Raw genomic sequence first — 19,327 nt, 5'->3', positions numbered from 1 at the left:
TGCACATCTGCAGCCTTAAACATGCTGTCCTCTGCACTTGAGGAAATCTCATCCTCTTAAATATTTGATCTGCAATGAAAATATCCTAGTTGTATTACTGGATCTTATGAATATATTATAAAAACATTCTTGGATTAAACTGATTTGACAAAGTAAACAAGTTGAGTTTATCAGTTATGGTGATTTACTGTCAGAAGCTTCAATATACTGTTACCTTTTGGCAGCTTCCTACCTTAATAGTGATTTCATGATTTATCCTTGACTATAGGAAGCTGCAATGTGATCTCTCAGTATCTAAAATCCACTTCCCATGTACTACTTGTAAATCTCCATCGATTTTGATCTCTGGCTGCAATTCTGCTGCTGTCCAATTCTTGACAGGGAAGAGGTGATTTGAGACTGTACTAGGTTGATTATAAAATTGAAATTGTACATTGGATTGAGACTTAACCCATAGGCTTCAATATCAGATCTTAAGTCAATTCAACTTGCTCATTGTGTAATAAAGCAGCTTTAACAAAGATGCAGCTTCTGAGGGTTGATGATAACCAGTGTCCATTGTATCTTGACGTGTGATTTGGTGTAAAACTTCTGAAGCATATGCATTGGGGGGGGGGGGTGGAAAGAGAAGTTGCAATTGCTTTCTACCCCTCATCCCAATTTTGTCAGTCTTTGCCAAGCAAATTAAGTCTCTTCAAACTCGACCTTGATCTGCAATCTCAATGTAATTGTAAACCAATAGCACTGGTACAGTATGCAGTAATAAAATTGCCCAAACTCCTATTGACTGGTGAGAAATTTATGCCTTGTCTAGTAGGTATGCATCGTGGTCTGAGGAACTGCAGTAGTAATGAGACATTTTGAAAGGCATCTTAATGTGATGTTAAATACAAGGGTGACATTCTAAATCTTCACTAGTTTGCCTTGGTTTGGACTTCAAAGGTTTGTTTCTGGCAGAATTTATTTATTCTGGCCACAAACAATTTGCTGAAAAATAGTGATTTATACAATATTTGGTTATAAACTTGTGATTTAATGGGCAGCTCTCTGATATGTACCAGAATGATTCTAGAATGTTGTAGGAAATTTTCAGTTAATGGAATGTAATATTTACTTTAAACTTGGCAGTTGGTTTGGAGATGATTGGCAGTGAAAAGAGCAGTGGATCAAAATGGCAGTTTCACTGGTCTCTAAATGATTTGGCACAACTCAATGTTGGAGGAACTCAGCAGGCCAGGAAGCATCTTGGGGGGGGTGGGGGGGGGGAGAGAGATTGCAGGTGATGTTTCGGGCCAAGACCCTTCAGGACTGGAGGAAAAATTAATAGATTTAAAAGGAGGTGGGCATTACTAGAAGTTTGAGAAATTGATGTTAATGCCATCAAGGTTAGAGGCTACCCAGAATATAAAGTGTTGGAGGAACAACCTGAGAGTGACCTCTTGCAACAGAAGAGTAAGTTGTGGATTGACATATCGGAATGGGAAGTGGAATTAAAATGGGTGGCCACTGGAAGATGCAGCTTCCGGCAGACAGCACAGATGCTCAGCAAAACGGTCTTCCTACCTACATTGAGTTTCGCTAATGTGCAGGAGGCAACACTGGACGCAGTATATGACCCCAACAGACTCGGGTGTAGTGTCACTTCATCTGGAAGGACTTTTTGGGGCCCTGAATTGTAGTGAGGGAGGAGGTGGAGCACTTGATCCACTTGCAAGGATAAGTGCCAGGAGGGAAATGAGTGGGGAGAGAGAAATGAACAAGGGAGTCATGCAGGGAGCAATCCCTGTGGAGCAGAAAGTTGAAGCGGGGGGTGTGAAAGATGCTTGGTGGGATGCCATTGGAGATGACAGAAGTTCTGGAGAATTATGTGCTGGATGTGAAGGCTGGGGTAATAGGTGAGGAGAAATAGAACCCCATCCCTTGTAGGGTGACGGAGGGTGCACATGAAAGCAGATGCACGTGAAATAGAAGAGATGCGCTTGAGGGCAGCATTGCTGGTGGAGACAACATCTTGTATTTCGTCTGGACAGCCTCCAATCTGATGGCATGAACTTTGATTTCTCAAACTTCCAGTAATGGGCCCCTTCTTCCATTCCCTTCTCCATCTCACCTTATCACCTTGCCTGCCATGAAATTCATTTGGTGCTCCTCCCTTTTCTTTCTTCCATTGCCTACTGTTCTCTCCTATTGGACTTTCCCTTCTCCATGCCTGAGTCTTTCACCAGACAACTTCCAAGCTCTTTACTTCATTTCTCCCCCTCCCAGTTTTACCTATCACTTTGTTTCTCTCTTCCCCTCCACCTTTTGTATCTACTCCATCCTTTTTTCCTCCAGTTCTACTACAGGGCCTCGGCTTGAAATGTCAACTGTACTTTTCTTCCATAGATGCCTCCTAGCCTGCTGAGTTCCTCCATGTGTGTTTGGGTTTCCAGCATCTGCACATTTTCTCTTTTTTGGTATAACTCTGGTTGTTTTGTTTTAAACCCATGCTTCTGATTAAATGACCTAAACTTTCAGTTAATTTAACTATTTCCAAAATTTATATAAGACACAAAAGCAGAACGAGGCCATTGAGTCTGCTCTGCCAGAAAATGATTGATCCCATTTATCCCCCTCGGCCCCACTCCAGCCCCTTCTCCTTGTAAACTTTGCCATAGCCAATCAAGAATCTATCCACCTTCGCCTTAAATATACCAATGACCTGGCCTCCACAGCTGCCAGTGGTAACAAGTTCACCACACTCCGGCTAAAGAAATTATCCATATCCACTTTAAGTGGATGCCCCTCTATCCTGAGCCTGTGTCCTAGACTTGCCCACCATGGGGAAACATCCTTTCCACATCTACTGTCTTGACCTTTCCACATTCAAAAGGTTTCAATGAGAAACACCCTCATCCTTCTAAATTCCAGCAAATACAGATCCAGAGCCATCAAACTTTCCACATATGATAATCCTTTTATTCCTGGAATCATCCTTGTGAACCTCCTCTGGACTCTCTCCAGTACCAGCACATCTTTGATAAGAAGCCCAAAACTATTCCTAATACTCGAGGTTGGGCCTCACCAGTGTCTTATAAAGCCTTAGCATCACATCCCTGCTCTTGTATTCTAGACCTCCTGGAATGAATAACATTGCATCTGCCTCCCTCATCACTGAACTCAACCTGCAAGTTAACCTTTAGGGTGTTATGCGCAAGGACCCCCAAGTCCCTGTGCATCTCAGTTTTTTTTCAGATTTTCTTCCCATTTAGAAAATAGCCTGCACAGTTATTCCTTCTACCAAAGTGCATGGCCATGCACTTTCCAGCATTTCATTTCAATTGCCTCTTGTCCATAAACCCTTCTGCAGCCTTCCTGTTCCCTCAATGTGACCTGCCTTTCCGCCCATCTTATCTGCAAACTTGGCAACAAAGCTCTCTATCTTGCCTCTAAAACTAATTTGCTTGAACTAAAAATAAGCCCTGAAGATTTGAGGTAGGTCCATTGTTTTCCCCCATGCTCTTATTTGACAAAATATGGTCAATCTGTTCTGGTTATTAAGCAGTTGAGCATTAGTGTCTGCCTGTTAGAAGGTAGATCTCATTGAAGCCTATTGAATTTTGAAAAGCCGAGATAGTGGGCATGGAGAGGATGTTGCCTACAGTGGGGTAGCTCGGACCAGAGAGCACAGCCTCAAAACAAGGACATCCCTTTAGAACAGATAGAAACATAGAAAATCTACAGTGCATTTCAGCTCTCTTGGTCCACAGTGTTATAACTTAGTTTAATCTACTCTAGAAGCTGCCTAGAATCTTGGTACCACATAGCCTCTGTTTTTCTAAGCTCTATGCACCACCTAAGTCTCAAGCCCCTATTGTATATGCCTCTACCACCTTCGGTGGCAGTACATTCCACACACTGACCCATCCTTGTACCTTAAAATGATGTCTCCATGTGTTAGCCATTTCAACCACGGGAAAAGGCCTCTGGCTATACATACAATCAATGCCTCTCATCTACTTTTATAAGGTCACCTCTCGTCCTCTGTCTCTCCAAGAAGAAAAGGCCAAGTTCACACAATTCTCATAAGGTATGCACTCCAATCCAGGCAATGTCCTTGTAAATCTCCTCTGCATATGGGGATTTTATTTAGCTAGAAGATGGTAAATCTGGAATTCACTGCCACAGGTGGCTGTGGAAGGCAAGTCATTGGGTATATTTAAAGCAGAGATTGATAGGTTATTAATTAAGGGTGTATAGGTTAAGGAGAAGAAACCAGGAGAATAGGGTTGAGGGATAGTAAATCAGCCGCAAGGGAATGGAGGAGCAGACTCTATGGGCCAAATGGTCTAATTCTGCTCCTGTGGCCTTTATCCCATGAATCCTTTGCAACTAACTTGATTTGTGATGTTACCAGGTGAACTGTTTAGCAAATTGGTTTTAGTCATATTACTGAAGTGCAGTAAAAGCTTGCACAGTGTTCATGTAGATCAATTCATCACTGTATTGAGGTAAAACAAAAGTGCAGGATAGTTAGTTGCAGAGGTGTAGTGCATTTAAACAAAATGCAAGGTCAAAATGGGCTTGACCTCAATCTACCTCATCTTGTACCATTCAATAGACTTAACAGCAGGGTAAAAGCTATCCTTGAGGTAAGAAGGATAGAAGATGTAGTTTAACTTCAGTCATTGAACTGGGAAGAATGCTGCCTCATGATGAAGCTATATATTGAAACCTTGTTAATATACTTGCGCGTGTGATGGGTAAAGAATGGGGTTAACTCTTTCCAATGCAGATATAACTGGCAATTTAAACTATAATCATGCTGTGATATGTAATATTTAAATTCCTTTTGATTATAACAATTCTCAGCCTTGAATTGCCTATGCCTGTTCAGAATGAATGATGGGCACCATGGCATGAATAAATAATTTTCTGGGCACATTCCTTAGTAAAACTACAGCCAAAGGATGTTTGGTTTCTACAATGCCAGGACCATAACTCCTCCAATAGTCTGGAGTGCAATTTTGCATTTATTTTCATAATATTGTTCATTTAAACTTGAAGTATCATGCACAATTCAGTTGGTCCCCAGGTAGAGGGTTCTGTAAACAAAATACTGTAGACAGCATTTTATTGAACCTTATTCCAGCATGAAAGCTTGCATAGACACTTGTGAAAGCAGAATTTATTGATGTGGAAAGGAAAACATGATTAAATTTAGACTCCCACATTTATTAGTGGGCCACCATTTTCCTGAAGGTGATCAGGTGTTGCATAGTGTGCTGTCACCTGCTAGAACCACCCAGAGAAGAAGGCGTCAGATAGCGTGCAGTCAAACAAATAATGGTCTTGGATGCTTTCCTTGTTGGGCATTGGTAATGTTGAATACTGCAAGTCAGGTTCATGGGTGAAATTGACAGAGCTGCGTGGTCTTGATTGTGCATGGGCCAAGCCCTTGTGCCTGCTGCAGCACCCAGGAGCAAGAGGCTGTGGTGGGGACTGGCCCCTTCCACTAATGCTACTCTCCAGTGTTCTCTTGATGGAAGATGACTTGGATTGCATTCATCTGCATTTGCATGAACTGCTGCATGCTTGTCTTGCAGAAATGTGCCTTCAGGGCAGAATCCCATGCAGCATCAATCTACGGGCCATTGGCACTTGGGGCCTTGGGCTATATGATCTCTTCCTGCTATTGTAACTATAGGCACTAAATGTGCTGACTGTTGGCACTGTTCTGTACCTTGACCCTGGAGGAATGCTGTTTCCTTTGTATATGTGTGTGTATGGCTGATTAACAATTGGGCTTGGCATTTGTTCCAATCCAGTCACTACAATTCTCATGTGGCTTTGAGGTACAGGCACCATGCTCTACCTTGGGTATTTAAGGCATCACAGCTCTTAGAGTAATCGGCCACCATTTTGCTGCTTTGATATGATCTTGGCTACGCACTGCAACCAAACACTCCCCATTTGCTGTGGATCTTCAGGCAACCCTAATGTTTTGCCAGAAATTTGGCGCACTTGTGTGTTTATTACAGTTGTTACGTACCCCGTAACTGGATCACTTACCAGCAAAGATAGAGAGGTCCGTTGAAGTCTGATGGCAATATTTTCAAGTTTTTTTATTTATAAAAGGGCACAAAAATAAGGTTAATGCAAGCATTCAGATAGTATACGTCGTCAATACTCAATCTAAAGCGCAGGTATAGTAATCTTTGAGAAATGAGCTCTATCATTGTCTAGGGGTAATAATTTGTCCGATGGAAATATAAAAGTCTCAAGTTCATGCAGGCTTTCTGCCTTTGTGGGGGGGGGGCCGCTGAGTTTCACGTGTCGGGGAGAGAGAAAGATTGGTGGTGAGAAAAGAAACTTGCCCTTCCTTTTTGCCGCAAACTGTTGAATCGGGAACGTGGGTTCCCCGTTGTCAGTTCGAAGTCCTTTTCGATGTTATCAGCCACTCGCTTCCCAGGCAAAAGGGGAACGAAACCACACGTGGCTTCCGCATAGCTTCCCGGTATCACGGGAGCGATGAGCGATGGTGTCCTTCTGGTGCGTCGCTGAGAGACTGCCCCCTTCAGCCTACCTTTTATCTGGGTTTCCAGGGTTGTAGATGTCAATCAGGGTGGGGTGATGCAATCCCCCACCCCACATTGCCTGAAGGTGTGGACGTAGCCCAGCCCACGTTGACCTGAGAGCTGGCACGTAATATAGGATCGTAATTCACAAAGGTGTCTCCAAGAAACAATGGCCATTTTCCATGGCTTTGTCTTGCTGAGGGGCCAGGCCACATTCCTTAAACCTTGAGGCTTCTCTCATTTCCTGAGTCCAAGACCTGAATTAATAGCGATCTGACGATTCTCAAAAAGGAGGGGGCTGGGATCATAACACTTTCTCTAGAAAGGGGAGATTCAGCCAAATTTCCCATTGCAAATGATGGATGTTAAAAGAAATCCTCTTAGTCTTTATGAAAGCTTCACTTCAAAATAAAACCTGAACATCACTTATTTTAATAACTCTGGCTGAGGAATGCTTTGCAAATGAAGCAAAACTTAATGTTTGTATTACTGTAATGGCACATAATGGTTGCCATGATTGTGCAGTGTTTAGTGTGACACTATTACAGTTCAACGTTAGAATTCAATTCTGTAAGGTGACCAGTGGGTTTCCTCCAACAGTCCAAAGATGTATCAGTAGGTTAATTGGTCATTGTACGTTGCCTTGTAATTAAGCTAGTATTTGAAAGGTGGGTCACAGCTCACTGGGCTGGGAAGGTCTGTGCAGAATCTCTAAATAAAATGTGTTCAATAAGCAAGGATTTTGCACAATTAAAATTGGCCATCTAGTAAAAGACTGCTATCATCGAAAATTACAATTTCAAGACATGGTTTCAGACGTCTAGAAATGTAGATGTAATCGATCTCTATTGAGAGTTACTCATGACTGTGGCCAGATTCAGCTTTAACTCGATCTACAAGTTTGCAGATGATACCACTGTGGAGAACTGCACGTGTAATGGGATGTACAGAAAGGAGATGGAGAGCCTAGTGCCATGACAGGAGCCTTTTCCTCAATGTCAACATGGAGCTAAAAAGGGGGAGGGGTAGAGCATGTTGTGCATGTTTCAGTCATCAAAGGTGCTGAGGTTAAGAGCTTCAAGTTCCTAGGTGTGAGCGTCAGTAGCTTGGCTTTGGTTGCACAATGTTGATGTTACAGCCAAGAATGTCTGTAATTTCTCAGCAGCCTAAAGAAATTCAGCATATCCCTGATGCTTAGCAACTTTGATACAACAGCGAAAGTGTCTCAGTGCATAACAGCTTGGTATGGCAACTGCTGTTTAGGACTACAAAGAGTTGGACACAGCTCAACACATTGCAGGAACAAGCTTCTCCTCTGGACTCCCTGTATTACTTGATGCCTCAGCTAGCAGAATCGGACTATTATTCTCTTCTGTCCAATGGGAGATGGTAGAAGATGCAAAAGCCACACTATCAGGCTCAAGAATCGCTTCTATCCCACTGTTACAGATTTGTGAATTTATCTCATGCAATAAGATGGTTTCTTGGCATCACAATCTCTTGTTAACAATCTCGCACTTTTATTCACCTATTCACTTTTTGAAAGCTTTTACATTTCTGCATTGTTTTTCCTTTTACTAACTCAGTGCAGTCTAGTGATTTAATCCGTATAAAAGTATGCAAGAGAAGTTTTTCACTATCTTGATACGTGTGATAATATACCAATATTTTGAACTCACTGAACAGTTGCAGCTGCTGGATGAAAGTGATAAATGGTTTACTGAAGAAAAGTAACTTGCAGGGTTAGGAAGATGAAGACTGGAAAAACTGGAGTGTACACTCAATTGACTAAGCAGTCATGTTAGACATTTTCTTCACCCACAACTTCTCAAATAAACCAGGCCTGTAAAAGCGGAGACAGATTTCAATATGTTCTTTAGAAATTTGTAGTGGGGGAACAGATGAAGCTCGTGAATGTAGAGTGCAGCACAATCATCTGGGCCTTCGCCCACAAAGTTTTACTCGCTTATTCCACAATCCAACCTCCTCTACATGGCCCATACACTCCATTTTTTTTCTTGCATCCATGTGTTTATTTAAAAGTCACTTAAATATCCCTGATGTATCAGTCTCTACCACCCCATGCTGTTTGATCCAGACACCCACCACTGTTTGAAAGCAAAACTCGTACCTCTATCTCCCCAAACTTTCCTCACTCACTTTTAAGCAGGTGCCCTCTAGTTTGGTTATTATCACCCTGAGAGGAATGTGCTGGCTGTGCACTTTATCTCCTCCCCCCTCCACCTCAAAATCTTGTACACCTATCAAGTTGCCTTTACCCTCTGCTCCAAAGAAAGGCTTTGCCTGACAGCTTATCTGTGGTAACTTCTACTTTACAAAAAGACCACTCAACAACTTGATGGCCAAAAGAGCATCTTTATCGGGGATGGGAAATAACATTTACAGTACAGAGGCTTCCAGGTACCTCGTGCGGCATGGGTGGAGGAACTATACACAATGCATACTGGGAAGTGAAGACCCCGTCAACCCCGGTCCACCTCTTGCTACCAACAGCTTCCTGACTAGCATTAACTTACTTTTAATAATACTTGCATTACAACACTTCTCCCCCATTAAAATCCAACATTCCCCAAATATAGAAGAACTGGGAAATAAAAACATTGATATTATTAGCAACAGGTTACCAATACAAAAACACCAAAAAAAATTGGCAAATTCACCATTCAATCTAACAACAAAAACTATCCAATCAGAGATTCAGTCTGTCAGGAGGTTTGCGAGGGCACTGTGATCTACACATTACCCCCGGTGACCCAGCAGGCACCGCTGGTGAGGGTGTTTTGGGTGGATCCAGTGTTGGGGACACGAGGGGTCTGTGTGTCCATGTGAGAATGTTCATCCTCTTCAGGGGACTCTGCCCCCTCTGCCAGTGTCTCTCCTTCTGGCAAAGTCACTGGTGGACATGCTTCTCCAGTTGTCTCTCACCATTGGAAACTCCATGGAACTGTCTACCTCTGAGCTGGAATCGTGACGCAGGTGCACATGGTTCTGATGTCTGGAAAACACGCCCATCAGTCAGCTTAACAACGTAGACTGGACCACTCCGCTTAAGAATAACACCAGGTAGCCATTGCTGATTGTTTCTCACATAGACATTGTGATCTGTACATGGTGATCATGTCCCTCCCTGCTTTCTCTGCAATTTTGCCTTCATGTCCAGGCACAGCAGGTCCAATCTTGACTTAGGCCTATGCCCCATCAGCATCTCTGCTGGAGTGCATGCAGTCATAGTCTGTAGCGTGAGGTGTTATTTAAACAGGAAACGTGAAAGCCGGGTACTAAGAGTCCCCTGTCATCCACTTCAGGCCTTCCTTCACTGAACAGTCTGCACAGCTAAACCATTTGAGGCTGGGTGGAAAGGGGCCGTCCGAATGTGACGAATGCCATTCTGCTGCATGAGCTCACCAAACAGCTCACTGGTGAACGTCGGGCCATTATCAGTGACCAGAGTGTCAGGCAACCCGTGGACAGCAAACACTTGCCTGAGTTTGTCTGTGGTTGAGGGGGCTGTGATGTTGCTCATGATGTGAGCTTTGATCCACTTGGAATGTGCAACTACCATTACAAGAAACATCTGCCCCATAAAGGGGCCAGCAAAGTCCAAATGTAGCCTAGACCAGGGGTAGACTGGCCACTCCCATGGGTGGAAAGGAGCTGGTGGTGGCGTGTTCTGATTGGTCTTGGATTGCGTGCATGATTTTACCTTGTTCTCCAGATCCTGATCCATTCTGGGCCACCAGATATAGGATCTTGCAAGGCTTTTCATTCGAGACGCCCCGGGTGAGTCTCATGAATTTCTTCCACTATCTGTAAACGGCCAGGGGGAGGCACGATGACCCTAGCCCCCCCAGAAAATGCAGCCATCCTGCAGACTCAGTTCTGTCTTGTGTTTGGCATAAGGCCTCAGTTCCTGTCCTTCCACAACTCTGGGCCAACCTTGTAAAAGGAAAGTCTTGACTTGAGACGGGACTGGGTCCCTCCCTGTCCATTGCTTGATCTGGGTCACCTTTACAGGTGTCGTGGACAGCCTCTCCAATGGAGACACATGTAGTAACGGGCGTCTCGGGTAACTCAGCGCATTGGCGTCTGCATTATCCCCACCCGCTCTGTACACGATAGTATACTGGTAGGCTGACAACGTGAGAGCCCAAAGCTGTAGCCTGGCTGAGGCTAGCAGTGGGATGCATCTAGTCTCCCTAAAAAGGCTTACCAGTGGCTTATGGTCCATATAAGTTGTGAATGCACGTCCATAGAGGTACTGATGAAAACGTTTGACAGCAAAAACAATGGCCAGACCTTTATCCAGCTGGGAATATCCTTTCTCAGCAGCTGTTGGGGTACGTGAAGCAAAGCCAATAGGCTTCTCTGAATGGTCCTCCATTACGTGTGAGAGAACTGCCCCGACTCCATAGGGCGAAGTGTCGCATGAAAGGGTGATCTCCTTGTCCGAGTCATAGTGAACGAGCAGCTTCGCTGAGTGCAGGAGCTCTTTCACTTTCTTGAAAGCTTCCTCCTGCTCTTCACCCCACCGCCACTTAGTGTCATTGTGAAGCAGCTTATACAGTGGGGCCAAAACCTTTGAGAGGTCTGGAAGAAACTTGCCATAATAATTCACCATGCCCAAAAACTATCTGAGTTCATTGACGCGCTTGGGGCCTCCTTGATAGCTCTCTCTTTTTCCTCCACTGGGCAAAGCCCCTCAGCTGTAATCTTGTGTCCCAGGTAGGTCACACTTGGAGCCAGGAACACACATTTTCCGTGTTTCAACCTCAGCCCTGCATCTGAGCATCTCTTCAGCACCTGTTCTAAGTTAGCCAGATGCTCCCCCTCCGTGGCTCCCGTGATCAAAATATCATCAAGATACACTGCTACCTGCGGAATCCCCTGCAGTAAAGAGTCCATTGTCCTTTGGAAAATGATTTGGCTATACGCCACTCCAAACACCAGGCGATTTTATTTAAATAATCCCTTGTCTGTATTGATGGTGATGTACTCCTTTGAATCCTTGTTAAGCAGCAGCTGTTGATAGGTGTGGCTCATGTCCAGCTTTGTGAACGGCTTACCCCCTGACAGGGTTGCAAACAGGTCATCCACCTGTGGCAATGGGTACTCTTCCAGCTTAGAGACCTGATTCATCGTAAGCTTGTAATCCCCACATATCCTCGCCGTTTTATCTGCCTTCAAAACTGGAACAATGGGAGCCGCCCACCTTGAAAACTGGACGGGCTCAATGATGCCCAGCCCCTGTAAATGTACCAGCTCTGCCTCGACTTTGCCTTTCATGGCAAAGGGCACTGGCCTGGGCTTAAAAAAACGTGGTGTGGCCTCGGGGTTGACAGAGTTTCACGGTCACGCCCTTCAGTGTGCCCAGCTCGTCCCTGAAAATGTCACTATCCTGCTGTAGAATGTCCTACGTCGTGCGTGCATACTTAATTTCTTGCCAGTTGAGCTGGATTTTGAGAAGCTAATCGCAGCCCAAAAAACTGGGCCCACTGCCCTTGGCTATCACCAGCCTGGCTTCAGTCTTCTGGCCCCCGGCTGAAATATCCACATATAACACCCCTAAATGAGGTATGGGCTGCCCTTTATTGGTCCTGAGTTGGAGTTGATGGGAGGCAGGTTGGATCCCCATGTCCTCCTGTAGGTCTCTTCACTAGTGACCAATGCTGTAGCCCCTGAATCAATCTCGAACTTTATGTCCTTTTCCTTGACAGTGACTGTGGCATAATATGGTTCAGGTGGTCCCTCATCCGTTTCCACCCCAAACATGCTGTAGGCACACGCTGCCTCCTCGTCTGCTTCTCCTAGGTGGTGTGTGGCTGACTGAGCCTGGTGAGCTTTCCCCTGCCCAGGCTTAACCTCACCCTTTATGCTCCTGCACTTTTTAACGGAATGTCCCTTCTTGCTACAAGCATGGCAGACAGTATCTTTGAATTTATAAACATTTGCATAGTGTGTTCCTCCACACTGAAAACATTCCACCAGCTTTTCCTGTCTACCAGTCTCCCTCCTGACTTGGAGCACTGCCACCAACTGCGACCCCCCCCCCCCCCAATGTCCTTTCTGTACATCCTTGGAATTATTAGCAGCCATCTCCATGCCTTGGGCAATCTCTAGGGCTGTCTTGAAAGTCAACGGTGGGTGGGGTTTCCCCCAACAAGCGGCGTTGTACGGCGTCATTATTAACACCACATACTAATCTGTCAGAGCGTGTCATCCAACACGGCTCTGAAATTGCAATGCTCTGATAGCTGCCGAAGCTCGGCCACAGACTGACCAGGCTGTGAAACTTGAACCGTTGAACTATCACCGAAGGCTTCAAATTGTGGTGCTTCCCCACGAGCTTGACCAGTTCATCATATGGAAACCAGGAGAAATTCCATGGTGTAGCTAGTATGTCTTTACCCCACACAGCCTCTTCAGTAATTCCATTAGCACAGGAAGAAGTGGCCCAACCTTTTCACATACTTCGGCCACTCCTCGATTTGCTCGTCAAACACACTGACCGTTCTGAACGTAGCCATCCAAACACACAGCTCCTCACCCGCTCACAGCTCCTGATCGAAAACGGGGCCGACCCATCCACAAAACCAGTTTACCTCGTCTCCAAAAAATATGTGGTAACTTTACAAAAAGACCACTCCACATCTTGATGGCCAAAAGAGTATCTTTATCGGGGACGGCAAATGATATTTACAATACAGAGGCTTCCAGGTACCTCGTGTGGCCTGGGTGGAGGAACTATATACAATGCATACTGGGAGTAAAAAGAGCGGAAGTAAAGACCCCGCCAACCCCAGATCCCGACTCTTGCTACCACAGCTTTCCGGTTAGTATTAACTTACTTTTAATAATACTCTCATTACAACAGTATCCTCATTAGACATGTTCTCTAATCCAGGCAGCATCCTGGTAAATCTCGACAATGTGACCTCCTTACAATGACTCTAAATGTGTGGTTTTGTCTTTACAAAACAAGTGAACCAGTTAATACTATGTCTTTCAAGCTCCTGTACTTTAAAGCATTTGCCATTAGCCCACAATTGACAGAGCAGATGAACAAATTGATGCCTGAAAGATGATTTCCACCCTAAAGTCTATCCAGAAACTATATCTGGTATTTGGTTGCAAATATTTCAATATTGACTTTGTGTTAAACCCAGAACAGGAATCAAAACTGTAGGATCATGCAGAAGATGTAACTGCATCTATATACAAGAAAATGTTGGATTTATGCACCAGGGTAGAAGTTCTCGAGTCAAATTGCCTGCTTGGAAAGCTTGAGATAAACTGCAGTTTATTGTCTGCTATCTAATACAAATATTGACTGTAATGCTTGCCTCTTTGATCCCTATCTTGAACCCTGACACATCACCTGGGATTGAGATTCTCAACTCCACTTTGTATTTTATTGTGACATAGGCCAGTCTTTATCTTTTGCAGAAGTCCTATTTACCTCAATGCTGAATTTGTCTTGTTGATTTTCCACCACCCACTTACATTGGCAGCAGCTTAGTGGTCAATTAACGTAATAGGCAGAATATCTGTGGTATGTGGGAGGAAGCTATATAATTATAGGTAGAATGTGTGAACCTCCACACAGCACCAGAAGCCAGGACTGAGCCTCGATCACAAGCTGAGATGGCAGTGTCGATTTCCGCAAATAAAAGTGAGGCGTTTTTGCTTGATGAAACCCTAAACACACAAGCACACTTAAAAATCCTTGCATAACCATGTCATTACATCAGCCCAGTCTCTTAAAGCAAAACCCAACTCGATGTTGGTGGTTATGAATTATGTAGACTTCTCCCAATTAAGTACCCAGAGCAGCGACAATACCACATTTAAGACGGTTGCATTTACTGGTGGTGAGCCAAGGGAAATGTTTATTACTTTCCCTTTCCATATCACCTAGTTCTGACTTTGTAGCATTTTTAATAGCCCATTTACAGTTTAAACTTTTTGACTGTCCATTGGAGTTTTCCTCTGAAGAGTAAAATGCTTAATTTTCTAGGTTTTTTTCTAATACCCAATTTATAATTCAGACTTGTGCATTCTTCATAGATAGTGAACTAATGGATTTTCTGGCTAGAGTATTGGTTTCCATTTCATGTAATTGAAAACATTTAATGGAAGTGGACTGTGTAGCATTAGTCTTTTTAAAAAATGTCTATTGTAGTTGGCTTGCCTCAAATTGGGTTCCAGTTTCCTTGAGATTAGAGCTGAATGCAAGATTATGAATCTTGGCACTCAATAAAATGGAACTTTTCTGCAAGAGATCATATGTAGAAAGCCAATCTATTTGCTTCTATCTAGAGCCAAAGGAAAATTCTGTTAAGGGCTTTGTAAATGTTAGTAAGTGTCAATTAAACCGGAACACCTTGATGATTGGATTCTATGATAGCAAGTTAGTGACAAATTTTTGCTTGGATTGCATTCCTTCAGGGCTTAAATGTGGTTTAGGAAACTTCTTGGAACCATTAACAAATCAACATAAACCTTATCCAGTCAAGTATTGAAGGCAAAAAAAAATACTCGGTGGAAATCAGTGCTTGTATCATTGTAGTCCTGATAAGCAGCTTTCCAAATTGATTATTGATCCCAAAATTAAATTGTAACCAAGACAATAGTTATATGCCATGGAGTCATGAGGTGGTTTACAGAACTTTTAAATTGTTATTGTGAACATTGGGATACCTGCTCTAAACATCAGTGCTCCTTCACTGGAGGTGACTTGCTTCAGTGCTACTGCTGCAGGCCGTCCTGGTCCACTTTGCATGAGCTGTTGGCAGTGCCACGTTTTCCTTGGGCTTTAATATTCTGCTTAATGGAGTCTCCAGAATTGCTTTGCTGACTGGATTTCCTGGCATTCTCTGATACAAGGATGATTTATCTCCTGAAGCCTTCAGACTATCCTCGTTATGACTCAGGTTACAGTGCATTCCCTCTGGCCCAGTTCTTACTTGAGACCTAGAATGCAGAGTATTGGCAGCAGCCTGAACTCTGGTCTCTTTGCTGGTGCAGTGATGGTCTAGCTCTCCGGGCATGACTGTATGCAGTCTGGCAAATTTTGAGGTGATCAGATTTACTCTGCAAGTTGCAGGATCTCACTTCCATCATAAGCCTTTCTGGTTTGGAGATGAGAGCTTAACAGGATGCCACCACCTGTCTGGATCTGTTGCAGATGTGAACCACTTTGCATTGTCTCAGAAACACTACACATTGAAATTTGACTCCATGTTTGCTCACTTTCCTAAACATTGGGATACCTGCTCTAAACATCAGTGCTCCTTCACTGGAGGTGACTTGCTTCTGAAGGAGGTGACACTACCTTCAGCTCTCCTAATGAAGTATTCCAAAATATTTCGGGCAAAACAAGGTTGCAAACAGTCCAATCTTTTGCACTTGCTTGTAAGGTCCTGCATTTGTTCAGAAGTGTTCTTAAATTTTCTTTAATTGTCTGTCACCATTAATCATCAGATGTATCATAACAGCAGACCCAGTCTGGTCATGGGATTTAGCTGTCTAGACCATGCTATATTGCCATGAACTCAATCAGCCTCACATTATCATTATGTTGGCTTTGCATTAGGATTGGAATGGTAAATGGAATGTTCTACAGTGGATCGTCGTCTATAGTGGTGTGGATCAAGATTTTCCGTATCTTATGTGACGAGTGAGTCACAGACAAGAGCATCTGAAGCTGGTGGAATGTGGACAGGCTAAGTCAGCCCGATGATGTTGACCTAATTACTACCTGTCAAATTATATAGGCTGTTCCTCAGGATTTGGTCAGTGCTGGTGGTACTCAAGTTACTGGTTATGGATGTGTTCATTTCATCAGTCAATGTGGAGTACTGATTTTGGGTTAAACCCAGGTAATGAACGAGCTCTGTTTTTACAGTTGCCTATAAGACTACTTTTTATTGAAAAATGTGCAAAAATCACTTGATGTGGTAACATCTCAATTGTATTGTAATTTCATTAAAAGCCTACAAGGCTCAAGGAACAATTGCTAATGGAGGGGAAATTCGTTCTGCAGTTTGTAAGAATAAGTGTATGTATGCCAGGCTTTAATGGTAGCTCATTTGTATATAAAGGTGTCATAAGTTAAAACAAGCCTTTTGTCCCACAATGTTTTGCCAAGCCAAACAAATTAATAATCAAATGACTAATTAAACTAATCCCCTATGCTTACGCAATGTCCATATCCTTGCATTTTCCTCATACTCCTTAGCCTATCTAAGCATCTCAAGTCTAATGTATCTGCCTCTGCCACCACCCCAGGCAGTGCATTTCTGGCACCCTCCGCTTTGTTCAAAGAAAGTCCTTCACATCTCCTTTGAAATTACCCCCGGTAATTCCCTCTGGTATTAGACATTTCACCCCAGGGAAAAAGATGGTCTTTCTATGCCTCTCGTATCTTAAACCTCTATCAGATCTCCCCTCAAAACAACCCATGTTTGTCCATGTTCTTGTTACAGCACATGCTCTGCGGTGCAGGCAGCAGCCTGGTAAACCTCGTCTGTACCCTCTCCAAATCCAGGTGCTTTTAACCTGGAGACGGTTGATGGGTTCCCCTGGCATGCTTGTTACCATGAGATTTCAAATGCTTCCCAGTTGCACTCAATTTGAAAACTGGCCTGACTTCTCAGTGGTATAAGAACGCAACAAACTTGACGTAACTGTAACCTTGTTTTTCTGAGACAGCTCTCTCAATTTCGGCAAGTGGCCAGATGTTTGTGACAAGGGCTTCACCAGGTCATGAAAGACTTGTCTATATTTACAGGTTGATGCCAGGTATTGTCTTGAACGCCAGTGTTTTAACATGGTGCAGGCTTGTTAGACATTTAGGGTAAGTTAGGATGGCTGTGGATAATACTACAAGAAGTCTGGATGTTCATGGACCAGATTGGTTAGAGGGAAGATCTATCCGAAAGAATATAAATATCTAGATGTCTGAAAACATTAAGGTGAATTAGTTCCAAGAGCCTGATGATTTGTCCCATAATAGAGTAATGCATGGGAGGTGATAGCTGGGATCTTGATAAAGGCCTTTGTATTTTCCTTATAATTGTGATGCCTAAAGACTGGAGAATAGCCGATGTGTTTCCTTTAAGTAGTTCAGTTGGGAAACCAGTAAATAGGCGGATGAACTTTGTCAGTGGTTGGGATTTATTGCAGAAGTTTCCTGGGCACTTCTCATTTTGAGAAGCGTGGACTAGTCAAGGGTGGTCAATATGGCTTTGAGTGGGCATGGTCTCCTGTCTAAATTTGGATTGTTTTAATGTGACAATTGAGTAAGGCAGTGAGCATTAATTTAACAAGATTCCTCCAGCTTTGCTGATCTGGAAGATTAAGTTTGGTTATTAAAGCAATTAATTATTCAATATTGGCTTGGTCATAGACAGGATTGAATTGGAGGTTGAGGGATGAGCTGATAAAAGTATGAAACTCTGGACTTGAGTGGATGACTGGGAAGTGGTAAAAACTAATATAATAATGTTTAACAGGCATTTATAGACTTGGATCTATCTCGTACTCATCCCCACATTACTGCCATGACCCAGGCCTCACCTTGTATGAAATGCCTGTAGTGTTATACTGTTTACTCGGATTGTGACATAAAAGCACTTTGCTAATTTATTTGTGGTAATACTACTTTGTTATGTACTATGTATGTTGGTCCAGAGGAATGTTCCATTTAGCTGTATACAGTTGAAATGACAATAAACTTGATATGCAAGGTTTAGCCAGTGTGCCAGAGTTCAGTATCAGGTTCTGAGGGTTGAATTACCACAGCTCAATGTGATGCACGAAAGGTAAGAAAGAAGGACACTTGATGGCTCTGGGCGTGTACTTGCTGGAATTAGAAGAATGAGGATGGGGTGGTCTTATTGAAACCTATTGAATATAGGAAGGTCTAGGTATAGTGGGTGATCGGATATTTTGGAAAATGGGGGAATCTAGGAAGGAGGCCCTGCCTCAGAATGGAGACATTCCATTTGGAACAGATGAAGAATTTCCTTAGCCAGAGGTAGTCGATGTGGAATTCATTGCCGCAGATGGCTGTGGAGATATTTAAGTCGGTGGGGATATTTAAAGCTGAGGCTGATGGGTTCTTATTTCATCAGGCCATCAAAGGTTGCAGGCAGATAGTGAGGTCAGCTGAGAAGATCATCGGGGTCTCTCTTCCCGCCATCATGAACATTTACACTACACGCTGCATCCGCAAAGAAAACAGCATTATGAAGGACCCCATTAATCCCTCATACAAACTCTTCTCCCTCCTGCCATCTGGCAAAAGGTACCGAAGCATTCGGGCTCTCATGACCAGACTATGTAACGGTTTCTTCTCCCCCCCCCCACCCCCCCCCCAAGCTATCATTCAATGCCCAGAGCCTGGACTGACACCTTACTGCCCTATTGTCCTATTTATTAATTTTAATGCCTGCACTGTTTTGTGCACTTTTTTTGCAGTCCTGGGTAGGTCTGTAGTCTGGTGTAGTTTTTGTTTTTTTTACATAGTTCAGTCTAGTTTTTGTACTGTCATGTGACACCATGGTCCTGAAAAAGTTGTCTCATTTTTACTATATACTGTACATTGCAGTTATGGTCAAAATGACAATAGTGACTTGAGAAGGTGAGAGAATAGGGCTGAGATAATTAATCAACCATGATGAAATAATGAAACCATGAAGCAGACATAGTAGGCCAAATGGCCTCATTTCACTCCTGTCTTGTGCAGC

At 43.5% G+C, this 19,327-nt stretch overlaps 1 protein-coding gene across 3 annotated transcripts in view; it reads left to right on the top strand.

Moving 5' to 3' along the window:
• The window catches only part of lmo1 (LIM domain only 1), a 55,396-nt gene that overhangs the window by 17,341 nt on the left and 18,728 nt on the right, over positions 1 to 19,327 (top strand). The window lies entirely within an intron of this gene.

Source organism: Hypanus sabinus, chromosome 7, assembly GCF_030144855.1.
Source record: "Hypanus sabinus isolate sHypSab1 chromosome 7, sHypSab1.hap1, whole genome shotgun sequence".
Taxonomy (NCBI): domain Eukaryota; kingdom Metazoa; phylum Chordata; class Chondrichthyes; order Myliobatiformes; family Dasyatidae; genus Hypanus; species Hypanus sabinus.
The sequence above is the reverse complement of the archived record's forward strand: the minus strand, read 5'-3'. Positions and strand labels throughout refer to the sequence as shown.